This window comes from Capricornis sumatraensis, chromosome 20 (assembly GCF_032405125.1).
Source record: "Capricornis sumatraensis isolate serow.1 chromosome 20, serow.2, whole genome shotgun sequence".
Classification (NCBI taxonomy): Eukaryota; Metazoa; Chordata; class Mammalia; order Artiodactyla; family Bovidae; genus Capricornis; species Capricornis sumatraensis.
In genome coordinates this window covers 66042576-66057905 of record NC_091088.1, presented here as the reverse complement: position 1 = coordinate 66057905, position 15330 = coordinate 66042576, and the positions used below count along the sequence as shown (strand labels likewise).

The 15330-nt window shown below is 44.9% G+C and overlaps 1 pseudogene; it reads left to right on the top strand.

Moving 5' to 3' along the window:
- Positions 1-15330, top strand: part of LOC138096928 (zinc finger protein 91-like) — a 112823-nt pseudogene that overhangs the window by 62806 nt on the left and 34687 nt on the right.

Here is a 15330-nt window from a genome sequence, read left to right as displayed (position 1 = left end):
TTCAAAAGCATCAATTCTTTGGCTCTCAGCTTTCTTTATAGTCCAACTCTCACATCCATACATGACTACTGGGAAAACCATAGCCTTGATTAGACGGACCTTTGTTGACAGAGTAATGTCTCTGCTTTTTAATATGCTGTCTACGTTGTCATAGCTTTCCTTCCAAGGAGTAAACGTCTTTTAATTTCTTGGCTGCAAGAGGAGTGAGTTGTCATTTCCTAAGCCAGGGATCTTCCCAACCCTGAGATCGAACCCATCTCTCTCACGTCTCCTTCCTCGCCAGGCAATTTCTTTACCATTGTGCCACCTAGGAAGATCAAAATTCTTCTCAAAGATATCTTGAGTCCTTCATTTCTTTCATTCCCCTCTGCAGCCTGGGGACACAGGTTTTCACAAAATAATTTGCATTGTGACCACCTGTCTACAGGTAGGGGGTCTCCAACTTCAGAGACCAGGAGTCTGAAGGGGTTTGTATCAGAGCTTTCTTTGAACATAAAACAAGGGCAGCAGAGGATGTTGGGTTAAGTGTGTGGGAAAGAGACAAATGCCTTTGAAAATGATTCTCTAAATGCTTTCTGATGACAAAGCAAGGAAATAACGATCCTTGTTCAGTAATAAGTGACCTTCAGTTCAGTTCAGTCGCTCAGTCGTGTCCGACTCTTTGCGACCCCATGAATCACAGCTCGCCAGGCCTCCCTGTCCATCACCATCTCCCGGAGTTCACTCAGACTCAACATCCATCGAGTCCGTGATGCCATCCAGCCATCTCATCCTCTGTCGTCCCCTTCTCCTCCTGCCCCCAATCCCTCCCAGCATCAGAGTCTTTTCCAGTGAGTCAACTCTTCGCATGAGATGGCCAAAGTACTGGAGCTTCAGCTTTAGCATCATTCCTTCCAAAGAAATCCCAGGGTTGATCTCCTTCAGAATGGACTGGTTGGATCTCCTTGCAGTCCAAGGGATTCTCAAGAGTCTTCTCCAACACCACAGTTCAAAAGCATCCATTCTTCGGTGCTCAGCTTTCTTTATAGTCCAACTCTCACATCCATACAAGACTACTCTAAAAACCATAGCCTTGACGAGACGGACCTTTGTTGGCAAACTAATGTCTCTGCTCCTTAATATGCTGTCTAGGTTGGTCATAGCTTTTCTTCCAAAGAGCAAGCGTCTTTTAATTTCATGGCTGCAGTCATCATCTATAGTGATTTTGCAGCCCAAAAAATAAAGTCTCTCACTGTTTCCATTGTTTCCCCATCTATTTGCCATAAAGTGATAGGACCAGATGCCACGAACTTCGTTTTCTGAATGTTGAGCTTTAAGCCAACTTTTTCACTCTCCTCTTTGACTTCCATCAAGAGGCTCTTTAGTCCTTCTTTGCTTTCTGCCATAAGGATGGTGTCATCTGCATATCTGAGATTATTGACATTTCTCCCAGAAATCTTGACTCCGGTTTGTGCTTCATCCAGCCCAGCGTTTCTCATGATGTACTCTGCACAGAAGTTAAATGAGCAGGGTGACATTATACAGCCTTGACGTCCTCCTTTCCCAGTTTGGAACCAGTACCTCATGTGAGATGCCAGGCTGGGTGAAGCACAAGCTGGATTTGGAATAGCTCTACTGGGATTCCATCACCTCCACTAGCTTTCCTTGAAGTCACGCTTCCTGCGCATCTGGATGAAGCACAAGCGGGAACCAAGATTCCCGGGAGAAACATCAATAACCTCGGATATGCAGACAACACCACTCTTATGGCAGAAAGCAAAGAACCTCTTTAGCAGAAAGCTAAGGAGCCTCTCAATGAAAGTGAAAGAGGAGAGTGAAAAAGTTGGCTTAAAACTCAACATTCAGAAAACTATGATTATGGCATCCAGTCCTATCACTTCATGGCAAATAGATGGGGAAACAGTGGAAACAGTGGCTGACTTTATTTTGGGGGCTCCAAAATCACAGCAGATGGTGACTGCAGCCATGAAATTAAGAGATGCTTGCTCCTTGAAAGAAAAGCTATGACCAACCTAGATAGCATATTAAGAAGCAGAGACAATACTTTGCCAACAAAGGTCCATCTCGTCAAGGCTATGGTTTTTCCATTAGTCTTGTATGGATGTGAGAGTTAGACTATAATAAAAGCTGAGCACCGAAGAATTGATGCTTTTGAACTGTGGTGTTGGAGAAGACTCTTGAGAGTCCCTTGGACAGCAAGGAGATCCAACGAGTCCATCCTAAAGGAAATTAGTCCTGAATATTCATTGGAAGGACTGATGCTGAAGTTGAAACTCCAGTACCTTGGCCACTTGATGTGATGAACTGACTCACTGGAAATAGCCCTGATGCTGGGAAAGATTGAAGGCAGGAGGAGAACAGGACAACAGAGGATGAGCTGAGTGGATGGCATCATCTACTCAATGGATATGAGTTTGGGCAATCTCCAGGAGTTGGTGGTTAACAGGGAAGCCTGGTGTGCTGCAGCCCGTGGGGTCTCAAAGAGTTGGAAACAGCTGAGCAACTGAACTGAACTGATGAAGCAGGATAGGGGCGCTCACTCAACATCGAATCTGCTGGTGCCTTGATCTAGGACTTATTATCTTTTAAACCTGTCAGAAGTAAATGTTTAGTCTTTAAGCCACCAGTCTATGATATAGCAGCCTAAAAGGAGTAAGACAACTGGGATAAGTAAGCACTAATTAAGTAAAATACAGTGTGATGATAAGTCTAATGAAAGTGCACTTGCTAGGTTCCTGGGTATGCCAATTTAAGTCTGTGCTTATGAGGACTTCCTTGGTGGTCTAGTGGTTAAGACTCCATGCTTCCACTGCAGGGGGTATGGATTTGATCCTTGGTTAGGAAACAAAGATCCCACAAGCCATGTGGCACAGCCAAAATTATTTTTGCTATAACAGATCATAGAACTCAGAGAAATATTCATTGAAGCTAACATTTATGAAATGAGATGGTAAAGGTTGGAGAAGGAAATGGCAGCCCACTCCGGTATTCTTGCCTAGAGAATCCTGTGGACAGAGAAGCCTGGTGGGCTGCTGTCCATAGGGTCACATAGATTTGACACGACTGAAGCGACTTAGCAGCAGCAGCAGCAGCATGGTAAAGACTATTGATGAATAGCCCGATGAATAGACACAGAGGAGAAGTTCTGAGATGGTCCTAGTCATGGGAGCTTTGGCACTTGTGGATTTGGGCTGCTTCACCCTCCCAGTGTGAACGTGCCTGCCAACCTGGAAATTCACCAAACATTCCCAGAACTGAGATTTTATGAAGGCTTACTCATGTAGGTATGATCAATAATTAATTCTGTTCCTAGCCCCCTCCACCCTCTCTGGAAGATGAAAATTCCAAGCTTCTAATCACAGAAATCAACCCTGAATATTCACTGAAACGACTACTGCTGAAACTGAAGCTCCAACACTTTGTCCACCTGATGCAAAGAGCTGACCCATTGGAAAAGACTCTGATGCTGAGAAAGATTGAAGGCAAAAGGAGAAGAGGGTCGCAGAGGATAAGATGGTTAGATAGCATCACCGACTCCGTGGACATGAGTTTGAGGAAACTGCAGGAAATAGTGAAGGACAGGAAAGCCTACGTGCTGCAGCCTATGGGGTTGAAAAGAGTCAGACGTGACTTAGCGACTGAACAACAATGACAAAATCAATGGCTTGATCTTTCCTGTGATCAGCCTCCATCCAAGAGCCCAACTCGAGTCACCTCAATAGAACAAAATACTCTCCTAGTGTAAGTGAGAATGGGGTTCGGCTGCTCACCTGCTCAAAAGTCAATAAACAATCCAGGTTGGTGGAAAGGAAATTTTGCTTTATTTTGAATGCGGGCAACCAGGGGTCATCCAAGAATGGACTCCTGTCCAAAGGCTAACTCTTCACCCCTATAGCTTTTATAGATGGAGGGAGGAGGCTACATGCACAAACAACAGTCAGCTCTGACAGTCATCTTGAAATTGGTCTTCGGTGGTCTGACCAGTGTTGTCTTGTCTTAGGTACAGCTAATCTTCAGTCACAAGATCAGTTTGTTTCCATTTCTTTGAGGTCCAGCCTTAGAATTGAGTCAGCTGTTATCATGGCTACAGTCTTGTTATGTATTTGAGAAGGAACTAAAGGTCCTTGACTTTGCTTAATAACCAAATTGTTATTATTTAGTCTTGTTGGACTGTTTGCCTTTGTTTCTGCATTTTCTCACTTCTCTGATTAAACTTATTCTTTGGCTAACATTTTTGCCACAGACAAAAGGCAATCAGAGGACACAGGGGAAAAAACCAGAGGGTTTTGTTCCATTTCACTAGTATTCTTATCACTTAGGAATTTACATGGGTCTTACAAGCTCTGAGGATGAGATGGTTGGATGGCATCGCAGGCTAGATGGACATGAGTTTGAGTAAACTCCAGGAATTGGTGATGAACAAGGAGGCGTGGCATGCTGCAGTCCATGGGGTCAGAAAGAGTCGGACACAACTGAGCAACTGAACTGAACTACAAGCTCGGTGCCAGGAAGCGAGGGGGAAGAGACCAATATTCATATTTTCAATATTTTCATGTGTGTATGTGTGTGTGTACTCAGTCGTGTCCTACTCTTTGAGACCCCTTGGACTATAGCCCACCAGGCTCATCTGTGCATGGGATTTTCCAGGCAAGAATACTGGACTGGCTTGCCGTTTCCTACTCCAGAGCATCTTTCCAAACCAAGGGTTGAAGCCACCTCTCAGGTGTTTCCTGCACTGGCAGGCAGATTCTTTACCACTGCACCACCTGGGAAACCCCAATTGTCTCACACCATGCCAAACCCAGTAAAGAAATATCTCTGGGAGCAGGACACAGTCATGACAACTTTTAAAGCTCACCATGTGATTCTGATGTGCAAAGTCAGGTCCAGTTTATTTTTGCGCTTATCAAGCTGCATATGAACTGTTAATAAGATTCAAGATATTAGTTTGAGAGTACTGGCTTGTGGCTAAGGATGTGTATTTCTTACAAGCTACAGTCCCTGGACTTCACTGCAGGTACCAAGATCCTCTTTACTCAAGAGAATTTGATGAAGAAAAATAAAGAAAATTAACTTGAGGTGACAAACAAAAATGAAAACACCTACAATATACATTCTATTTCAGAGCATTTTATTAATACTTAAATCAATCAAAAAATATCATAATGGTTTTTGATAACAAACTGTAAAAAGTTAAGAAAATAAGTGCCCTTAACCAAGTGAAAAGAATTTCCACCGAAATTCTTCAGACATTTTCCAAAATCATATAGAGGCCTTTTGCCCAGTTACCCATATTTTAGTCATTTACTCATCCACACGGATGAATTTCATAGCTTTCTACTGACATTATAACACAGTTTCTTTCTATTCCACTTCTTACATAGCTAACTTACAAAGGACTACCTATGATAACTTCGCAAGCTCCATTTTAAATACAACATAAATTTACAAAACATCAAGGCAGTGTTTGTCCCTCGGTCCCCAGTCATGTCTGGAGTTCCAGAATCTGCACAGGCAAGTGCAGATTCACCGGACTCAGGGATGCCTACATCTTTCCAACTCTCCGCCACTCAGGCTCATCCCAATCTTGCGATACTTGAAGACGAGCCTCCCTCCATGGGAGCGAGGGGGAGGGTCACACGGTCACTCAGGGGAGAAAGAGACGAGGACACACCTGTCCCTCAGATTCCTCACTGATGTGACGGTTCTCACCAATGAGTGTAGACTTCTTGAGTGGAGGAAGCACCTGAGATTGGAGATTGGCCAGCCCTCATCCCATCTTATAAAGACAGTTCTGTCTGGCTGACCAGAAACACTCATGGTGTGGATTGGAGACACTCCAGATCTTTTTTTAAAATTTAGTTTTAACTGGAGAATAATTCCTTCACAAGGCTGTGTTGATTTCTGCCACACAACAGTCAGCCATAAGACTACATATGTACCCTGCCTCTAGAAACTCCCTCCCACCTCCCACCCCACCCCACCCCTCCAGGGTATGACAGAGCACTGGGCTAAGCTCCCTGTGTTCTACAGCAGCTTCCCACTAGCCATCTGTTTTATACATGGTAACATACATGTTTCAGTGCTACTACTCAGTTCGTCCTCCTGCCTCCTTCCCACCCCTGGGGACACTGCAGATCCTGACAGGGCTCGGCCAAACTGAGTTGGGTGGAGCCTGCAGGCATAAAAGGGCTTTCCTGGGGGCATCCAGTGGTTGACTCCACTCTCCCAATGCAGGGGGTGAGGGTTCATTCCCAGTTAGGGAACTAAGATCCCACATGCCACGGAGTGCAGGCAGGAAAAAAGTTGGGCGCCAAGGCTGGTGTCTTCCTGGTCACGTGGGTGCTTGTTAGGATCCAAGTCCAGGTGTACTGAGGGGACATGGGAGAGCCTGGCAGCCCCAGAGCAGGTGGCTGGGAATGGGGCTGGAAGCTGTAAGATAGGCCAAGTTTGCCTTTTGGTGAGAGATTCTGGCAAGTCCGCATGGGGATCTAGGAAGCCCTCTCAAGTCCTGCCTGGATGCTGCACGGAGATCTGGGCACACTGTTGTGCAGCACGGTGGGGGCTGGGCTTTGAGCCCACATCAGGACATTAGCTTTGTGCCCAGAGGTCACAGACACAACCCAGGGCAAGCCGGGTGGAGTGGAATATCCCACGGGACACCATCAGACGCACTGGCTGTCGACTCGGCCATGAGAGGGGCCTCCAGGGCAGAAGGTCTGCACAGCTGGGTGGGTGAGGCATTAGTGTCCACCTCGTGTCTTGTGTCCACAAGCACTCAGTTCAAGGGCAGAGTCATCTCTTCTTGGGGATCTGGGCCAGTGGCTGACCCATGACGACAGGGCCTAGGACAGGTCTCCTCTTGGACGTTTGGACAGGCATCGGCCGGGTGGGTTGCTGTGGGAGAGGGAACCTCATTAGCTACCTCGGGAGTCAGAATCATCTAACTGAATGCAATACAGCACTGATTTCAGCCATATAGTAACAGAAAACAGGAAGATCATAACCAATTTGGGACAAATGTATTAGCTGGCAGACTAATACAATATAAATATATATATGTAATATACATATAATAAAATAAAATGAAACACAACAGACAGAAAATAAATATACGCTAGGAGTTTTTTTCTACAACAGGAACAACCCAATTAGACACACACAACACATGCAAAATTAAATTTCACAGAAAAGACATGCAAATAAATGGTCATTACACATTTGCAGAGAAATCCACCTCAGAGGTGGTCAAGGGGGAAAATTACAATACCAATCTGAGGCTTTTGCCCATCAGTTATGGCCATGAAAACTTCCCTATACTGTCTATTGTTAAGGTCAATGGTAGAAACATTTTCCTATGCAATGTGGAGAATGTCAATAGCAACTATCTTTTTGAGGACAATTAGGAGTAATTGCAAGTTAAAAGATGCCTCATCTGGACTTGGAAGTCCGAGAAGGCATGTGATAAAACACTTTGTATGCTAAAATCATTCCTGATTATTCATTGGAAGGACTGATCCTGAGGCTGAAGCTCCAATAAGTTGGCCACCTGATGTGAAGAGCCAACTCACTGGGAAAGACCCTGATGCTGGGAAAGATTGAGGGCAGGAGGAGAAGGAGCAACAGATGATGAGATGGTTGGATAGAATTACCAACTCAATGGACCTGAATGTGAGCAAACTTCAGGAGATGGTGAAGGTCAGGGAAGCCTGGCATGCTACAGTCCATGGGATGGCAAAGAATCGGACACAACTGAGCCACTGAACAATAAAAATGCTGAAATGCCTTCACTAGCTTTTGCTGGCCTACTTGCACAAAAGAGAGAAAAAATTAAAGTGGGACCAGAATTTTGGATTCCCCAACCCATAGTGCAAAAAAAAAAAAAAAAAAAGGAACCCGAAAAATATAGAAAATGAAAACAAAGAACAGGACACCTAGCGGTCAGCCCGGGTTTAACATGACCTTGCACACATGCGAGGCATGAAGTGACGTGAAGTGAAGTCGCTCAGTCATGTCCGATTCTTAGCGACCCTGTGGACTACCAGGCTCCTCCGTCCATGGGATTTTCCAAGCAAGAGTGCTCTATCACATAGAAGCACAAGGGGGATGGAAGAGAGGAACAGAGCAGGGGGGCCTGGGCAAGACTCACCCTCATGAAGGCACGCAACTCCTCAGGCTCCTGCCAGGGTCTCTGCCTCTTCCCTTGGCAACTCACGGGGTGGGTCTGGGGAACAGCATTTCTCTGCTGCACCTCTTGCCTGCAGAACAGTTCATCTTAAGTGTCTGGATGCCCCCACCTTTCTGTCTTCACCACTGACCAGGAACCAAGAGCAGCCCTGGAGCCTGGTCTTAGCCCCTGTTTGGGGTGAGGAAGGCAGCCAAGGTTCTGAGATTTTTGCAAAGGCAAGTCCTTCCACCATTTCAGAGGCAGCTTCCTCTCCCAGGAAGCACCTCTTCCCCTCCTGAGGGCTCATCCTTGAACACTCTCAGGTGGTTCTCTCCATCCTTTCAAGAGAGCTGCTGGCCCTTCCCCCATCGTGATTCTCAGGACTAGAATGAGCTCTGAGGGGGTTCCCCCCACCACCACAAATCATTCTGAATTCCAGGATTCCTCACCTTGGTTCTGGTTCCTGCTCTCTGACAGCCTCATTAAAGAACGTTGGAGTCTGGATGTTCTGGGGTCTCCTCGGTTCCAGATTCTCCTTCCTCTTGGAGCCCAAAGGCTGTGGAGCAACAGCCCCAGCCCAGGACTTCATGGGGCACCACTTGCTGGTGGCCAGGTGTCCAAAAGCACCACAGTTTCTGCACTTCACCTGGGGGTGGGGGAGGGGTGCGGAGTTAACAGGTGTCACAGGCAATCTTTTTTCAAAGATTAATTTATTTTATAGATTTTTTCAACTTTTTAAAAGCCATATCAACGTAGTATGTGGGATCTTTGTTCCCTGACCAGGGATCGAATCCATGCCCCCTGCATTGGAAGCATGGAGTCTTAACCACTGGACCGCCAGGGAAGTCCCCACAGCCAAATTTCAAAGGTTAATACAGTTGACTCTTTGAGACATGGGTTGAATGGGGCAGATCCATTTACACTCAGATATTTGTCATCCATACATACTGTAGGATGACCACATCCAAAGTTGGTTGAATTCTCAGATGGGAAACCAATTGCAAGTATAATGGACCACAGGGCTGGCTCTAAAGTCATAGTTGGATTTTCCACTGACTGAGGTTTGCAGCTCCTAACTCTTGCATTGTTTCAGGATCAGCTGCATAAGGACAGATTTTTGAAGTTGCATATTGATTTGGGATAGAGGACATGGACCAGAGCTGCCAGGAAATTTGAGATACCATGATGCAAGGAGATCCAATGAGTCCATCCTAAAGGAAATCAGTCCTGATTTTTCATTGGAAGGACTGATGCTGAAGCTGAAACTCTAGTACTTTGGCCACTTGATGAGAAAAACTGACTCACTGGAAAAGACCCTGATGCTGGGAAAGATTGAAGGTGGGAGGAGAAGGGGACGACAGAGGATGATATGGTTGGATGGCATCACCGACTCAATGGACATGAGTTTGAGTACACTCCAGGAGTTGGTGATGGACAGGGAAGCCTGGCGTGTTGCAGTCCATGGGGTTGCAAAGAGTCAGACACGACTGAATGACTGAACTGAACTGAACTGAACTGATGGTGCTGCCCACAGGGCATTTTAGAGAGATCAAGGAGAAAAGAACCTAGTGTCTAAAGGTGAAAAAAATGAACCAGGTTTGTGCACTGGAAAACACCCAGCTCCACATGACACTGAACACGGAATAAAGTTGCTCCTCAGAGGAGTTGATGGGTCAATTGCCCTGGTGAGGATACTACAAACCAAGCCAGCCTTGGATAACTAAGAACATCTGAGTCATAAGACACAGATGTTTTTGAGTTCTCTGGTGGTCCAGTGGTTACGACTCAGCACGTTCACTGCCCCAAGCAGGGGTTCAGTACTTACTTGGGGAACTAAGATCCTGTAAACATTTCCACAGTAAAATCCACTCTCTGGGATGCATGCAGACACCCTGGTTCTTGAAACATCCAAGCTTCCACCTACCTTGTTATTCTCATCTGAGCAAGTAGTCCTCTGCTCCACAGGTCCCCTCAGTAGCTTCTTCACACTCTGAGCCATAGTAGGTCTCTGGGGCAGCTGGTGAATGCAGTGACTTTTTATCTGCCTCACCTCCTGGGGCTTCTGGGCATTCTTCCTTGGGAGTTGACTGTTGGATTTTCTAGTCACAAGAAAAAAAATAAAGGTAAACACAGAGACCCTGATGGAAAAGACACTGATGCTGGAAAAGACCGAGGGAAGGAGGAGAAGGGGATGACAGAGGATGAGACAGTTGATGGCATCATCGACTCAGTGGACATGAGTTTGAGCACACTCCGGGAGCTGGTGATGGACAGGGAAGCCTGGCCTGCTGCAGTCCATGCGGTCGCAAGAGAGTTGGACGCGCACTAAGGCACACCCTCTGCGAGTTCGTCTACTCATGAACCCATGTCCCATTCTGTGAAATGTGTCATCTTTTCCCGCCATTACTTAGTTCCGGAGTAGGACACTGCCTGAGATGAATCCTCTTATTAACAAACAGGGAAATTAGATTGGCAACCTTGAATGCCTGGTTTTGATGACTTGGCTATGATCAGGGCTACTTCTAAGGTTTCTCCCTGAGAATTTCCACCTAAACTTGGGCCTGAATTTTAGATTTTTAGCCAGGCACTCCCTCCAACATTTAAGCATCTACCAATATTTATTAAAGCCAAAACAGAGGCAGCCAACAACTATGGAATTTTTCCCCACATATTTTCAGAAAACTCACAATTTTCACATAACAACTTCTCACTGAGAAAACCTGCCAGTTCTTCTGACAAAGCGTTGCAAAGATGTGACATGTAAATTAATGAACACCTGTGAAATTTCAGACATGACCCCAACACCATAGGTCAATGTTCAATAGAGGCTTTTGCGCAAAGCCACAGATGAACAAGCAGTCTGAGGGTCCTTGTACAAGCTCACATATATGTGCAAACTCACACCAGGCTGAGGCTCTGCTGTGCTGAGGGACACACAAGTCAAAAGTCTATTGGGGGTGGGGAGGGTCTTCCTGGTGGCTCAGTGGTGAAAAATTCGCCTGCCAGGCAGGAGACAATCCCTGGTCCGGGACGATCCCACATGCTGTGAAGCAGCAAAGCCTGTGTGCCACAACTATTGTGCCTAAACTAAAGCTATTGTGCCTAAACTACTACTGTGCCTAGAGCCCAAGAGCTGCAACTGTTGGAGCTGGAGTGCCCCAGAGCCTGTGCTCTGGCATAGAAAAACCCACACACCGCAACTAGAAAGAGCACCCCCCACACACAATGCTCGCCGCACCTACAGAAAAGCCCGTGCAGCATCAAAGACCCAGTATAGCCAATAACTAAATAAATAATTGTGTTAAAGTCTACTGGAGGGAAGAACTGGGATTGACACATTTACACTATTGATACTACGTATAAAATAGATAACTAATGAGAACCTACTGTATAACAGGGGAGACCCTACTCAAAGCTCTGTGGTGACCTAAATGGGAGGGAAACCCAAGGAAGAGGGGATATATGTATACATGTGCCTGATTCACTTTGCTGTACAGCAGAAACTGACCTATGGTAAGGCAACTATACTCCAGAAAAAAAACAAACTTTTTTTTAATCTATGCAAGCAGAAATCTACAGCTACATCTGTGCCCTTGGGAATCCCTCCAGCTCTACCCACATCACTGTCTGACGTCTGACCCACCTCTCCTCTTGGACTCCAGGTCTCTGTGGAGCTCCGTGAGGCTTGTGCTCTGGAGGCTGACATTTTTTATCGGGGACACAGCGGGCAGTTGGGTCCTCTCCTGGCAATAAAGGGAACCGTAGCAGAACCTCCACGGAAGCATCAACTACCCATTTCTCTGTCATCAAGTCGAGCTGATGGAGACAAAAGAGCGCCAACATATAATCTGAGTTTTGCACCCAGGAAGAAGCCTTGGGACTACAGAAGATGAAAAAGACTCCCAGTTTCCTAAGGTATTTAATGTAATGCTAGTCTGAGTGTAAACGTTCTTTCCTCCAACCCCATAATGTGTTTTCTTGTTATCTTCAAGGAGCAGGCAGCAGGGGCTGAACGTGGGGTGTTAAGGGAATACTGGGAATCTCCAAGTGAGAACTGAAGAGCCAGAGCCGTAGCATGTTGGTTCTCTTTTGTCTCCATCAGATCGAAACTCAATTTTTGATTGAGTTTGATTGATTGAATTATCGGTCATATGATTGAACTCAATCTCCAAGCACCCTTTCCTATGTGCACCCATGTTGTTCATCACTGAATTTCACCCCAGTGCACGGGAAAGCCTGCCTTAGCACTGACACCAGAGCGGAAGTTCGCCTTATTCCTCAACATCCTACTTGCCTGACCTAAAACCTCGAGTACTTACATCTCTTTGTGGGATCCCGATCTCCTGTAAGAATGCTTTACCCTGTTCCATGGAAAGTTTGCTGGGGTCCATCGCTGCTGGTTTTACCCCAGGGATTCTCTTTCTCTGTGGAGTAAGGAAAATGAAATTTTATTTTAGACACTGAATTTTAGGCCATTGAATTTTAGACATTCTTAGAACCTCCCACATACAGGACAGTCAAGTCCCATCCCTCTTCTCTGCCTACCATCTCACCTGCTACCTTTTATTCAAAGGATATGTACATATTCTTCCACTGGAAACAGAGTACCAATTAATGAAAAATAAGGTGATACTATTTACAATAGCGAAGACTTGAAAACAACCTAAATGCCCATCCACAGATGAATGGATACAGAAAATGTGGTAAATATGAGTATTACTCAGGCATAAAAAAGAATGAAATAATGCCATTTGTAGAAATATGAATGCACCTAGAGATACTCATACAAGTGAAGTAAGTCAGAAAGACAAATATCTTATGATTCCACTTATATGTGGAATCTAAAATATGACGTAAGTGAACTTATCTATGAAACAGACTCACAGACACAGAGAACAGATTGTGGTTGCCAAGGGTGATGAGGGGTGAGGAAGGGGTGAAGTGAGAGATTGGAGTTAGCAGATGCAAACTATTATATCTAAAATGGATACACAACAAGGTCCTACTGTATGGTACAGGAAACTATATTCAATATCCTATTGCAAATCGAATGGAAAGGAATATGAAAAAAGAATACATATAAATTTATATAACTGAAACTTTCTACTGTATACAAGACATTAACCTTCATGTAAAAATTAACACTTCGGAAGTATTTTGTGAATCAGCACTGTGCTAGAAATTCTAGCAAAGAATTAACTAATCCTTACCTCAATGCCTGAAAATGGACCGCTGCAGCGTTTTCCCAATCTCCTAGTTTGCTGAAGACAAACTGAGGCCCCCAAAGAGAAAAGAATTCAACCGTGCTTTTGCTGTCTGTCCAGAGCCGCTCAGATATGTGGACACTGGGCAAAACCGCTGGAGACAGAGCGTTACCTGGATGAAGAGAGAAGAGACCACTGACCAGAATGGCTTCTGCTGGCCTTTATACTGTCTTAGGACCGCCCCCCCTTGGCCACGCCCTCCCAATATCCCCATCTCCTTCACCTAATCACGTGACAAGGCCCCGCCAACCTAACCTGATTGGATAGAATGTTGTATTGCGTTTTTACCATTCTTTTACACTCCCACTTTATTTCGAAGTATAAACCTGAAAAAAATAGTCGAATTTGGTCTTTGCCATTCCCTATGACTTTAGAAAGATACATGTATAACTACTTCATTTAAACAATATAGTGAAAACATTAGTCCCTCAGTGCTCGAGGACCCTTCTGACCCATGGACTGTAGCCAGTGAGGCTCCTCTGTCCATGGGTTTCTCCAGGGGAGAATACTGGAGTGGGTTGCCAATTCCTCCTTCAGGGGATCTTCCCAACCCAGGGATCAAACCCATGTCTCCTGCGTTGCAGGTGTATTCTTTACCCTTGAATCTCCTGGGAAGCCTTCCTCACTCAGGGAACTACCTTGAAAGGATGGAATGGGTTGACTAAAAAATCAATAGGATCTAGTGGAAATACAAATAGATTGCAGTGGGAATATATCCTATTCCACAAGCTGTCACAAGAAGTAAATAAAATTTACCATAATGGATTATAGTAAGAAAAAGAAAAGACAGTTCTGCCAGGAACAGGAAAGAAAGGGTCAGCACACGGTATATCTGATCATGGGACTGGGATATTTGATGATCTAGAATAAAGTGTGTTTTTCTCTTCATATTTTCCATGACCAATTTCAAGTACTGAGGAAGCACTTCCCAAACACAAATTAAGTTAGAATAACTCATCTCTGGGACTTCCTGGCAGTCCAGTGGTTAAAACTCTGCGCTTCCATGGGAGGAGGCCAAAAAATAAAAATATAAAATAAAATTTCTAAAAAGAAAATGTAACTCTGGTTTCCACATAGCTCTTACAGGTTTACGATCAGGGTCCTAAATTTCAGCCAGCTCCAAATTTGTTCTGCTAAACACACTGGGATAAAAATAAATGAGTAACTCAGTATTTTATATTTTTATTTTTTGGCCGTCTGCCATGGAAGTGCAGAGTCTTAACCACTGGACCTCCTGGCCACACCCTCAGGTAACTCCATCATCCTAATCTAATCACATGGTAACAGAGCCCCGCCCACCTCCCCTGATTGGATGGAATGTTCTAGTGGTTGTTAACCATTCTGTCACACTCCAAATTATATCCAGTGTGTAGAAATGAAGAAATATAATATAATTTGGTCTTTGGCATTCCATATGATCTTAGAAAGACAGACATATGACTGTACAACTTTGCAATTATATACTATGTTTAAAATATTTAAGCCTATGCTGCCAGTGGGAGAGGATATGCATGAGTTGGGGAGGGGGGGTACATAGAAATATTTGAGCTTTCTGCTCATTTTTGCTGTGAGCTAAAAACTGCAATAAAAATAGACCCTGTTTAAAAAAAAAAAACACCTCATGCATTAAAAATATTCAGGGTCCTGAATTTAAATCAGCTGCAAACTAATTTTCCTGAGTACACCAGGATAGAGAGAAGTTAACAACTCACAATTTTTTAAAGCCCTTGCTCAAAGACAACAGGGCTCCATAACTGATAATCCAACCGCTCACCACCACCCCCACCCTCCCCCACCCCCGCCACACACACACACACAAATCAGTCTCCGAGTAACCATTATCCTCACCTCAACACTCAAATTGGTCCTCAGTAGATTTGTCCCACTCAGCAATTTCTC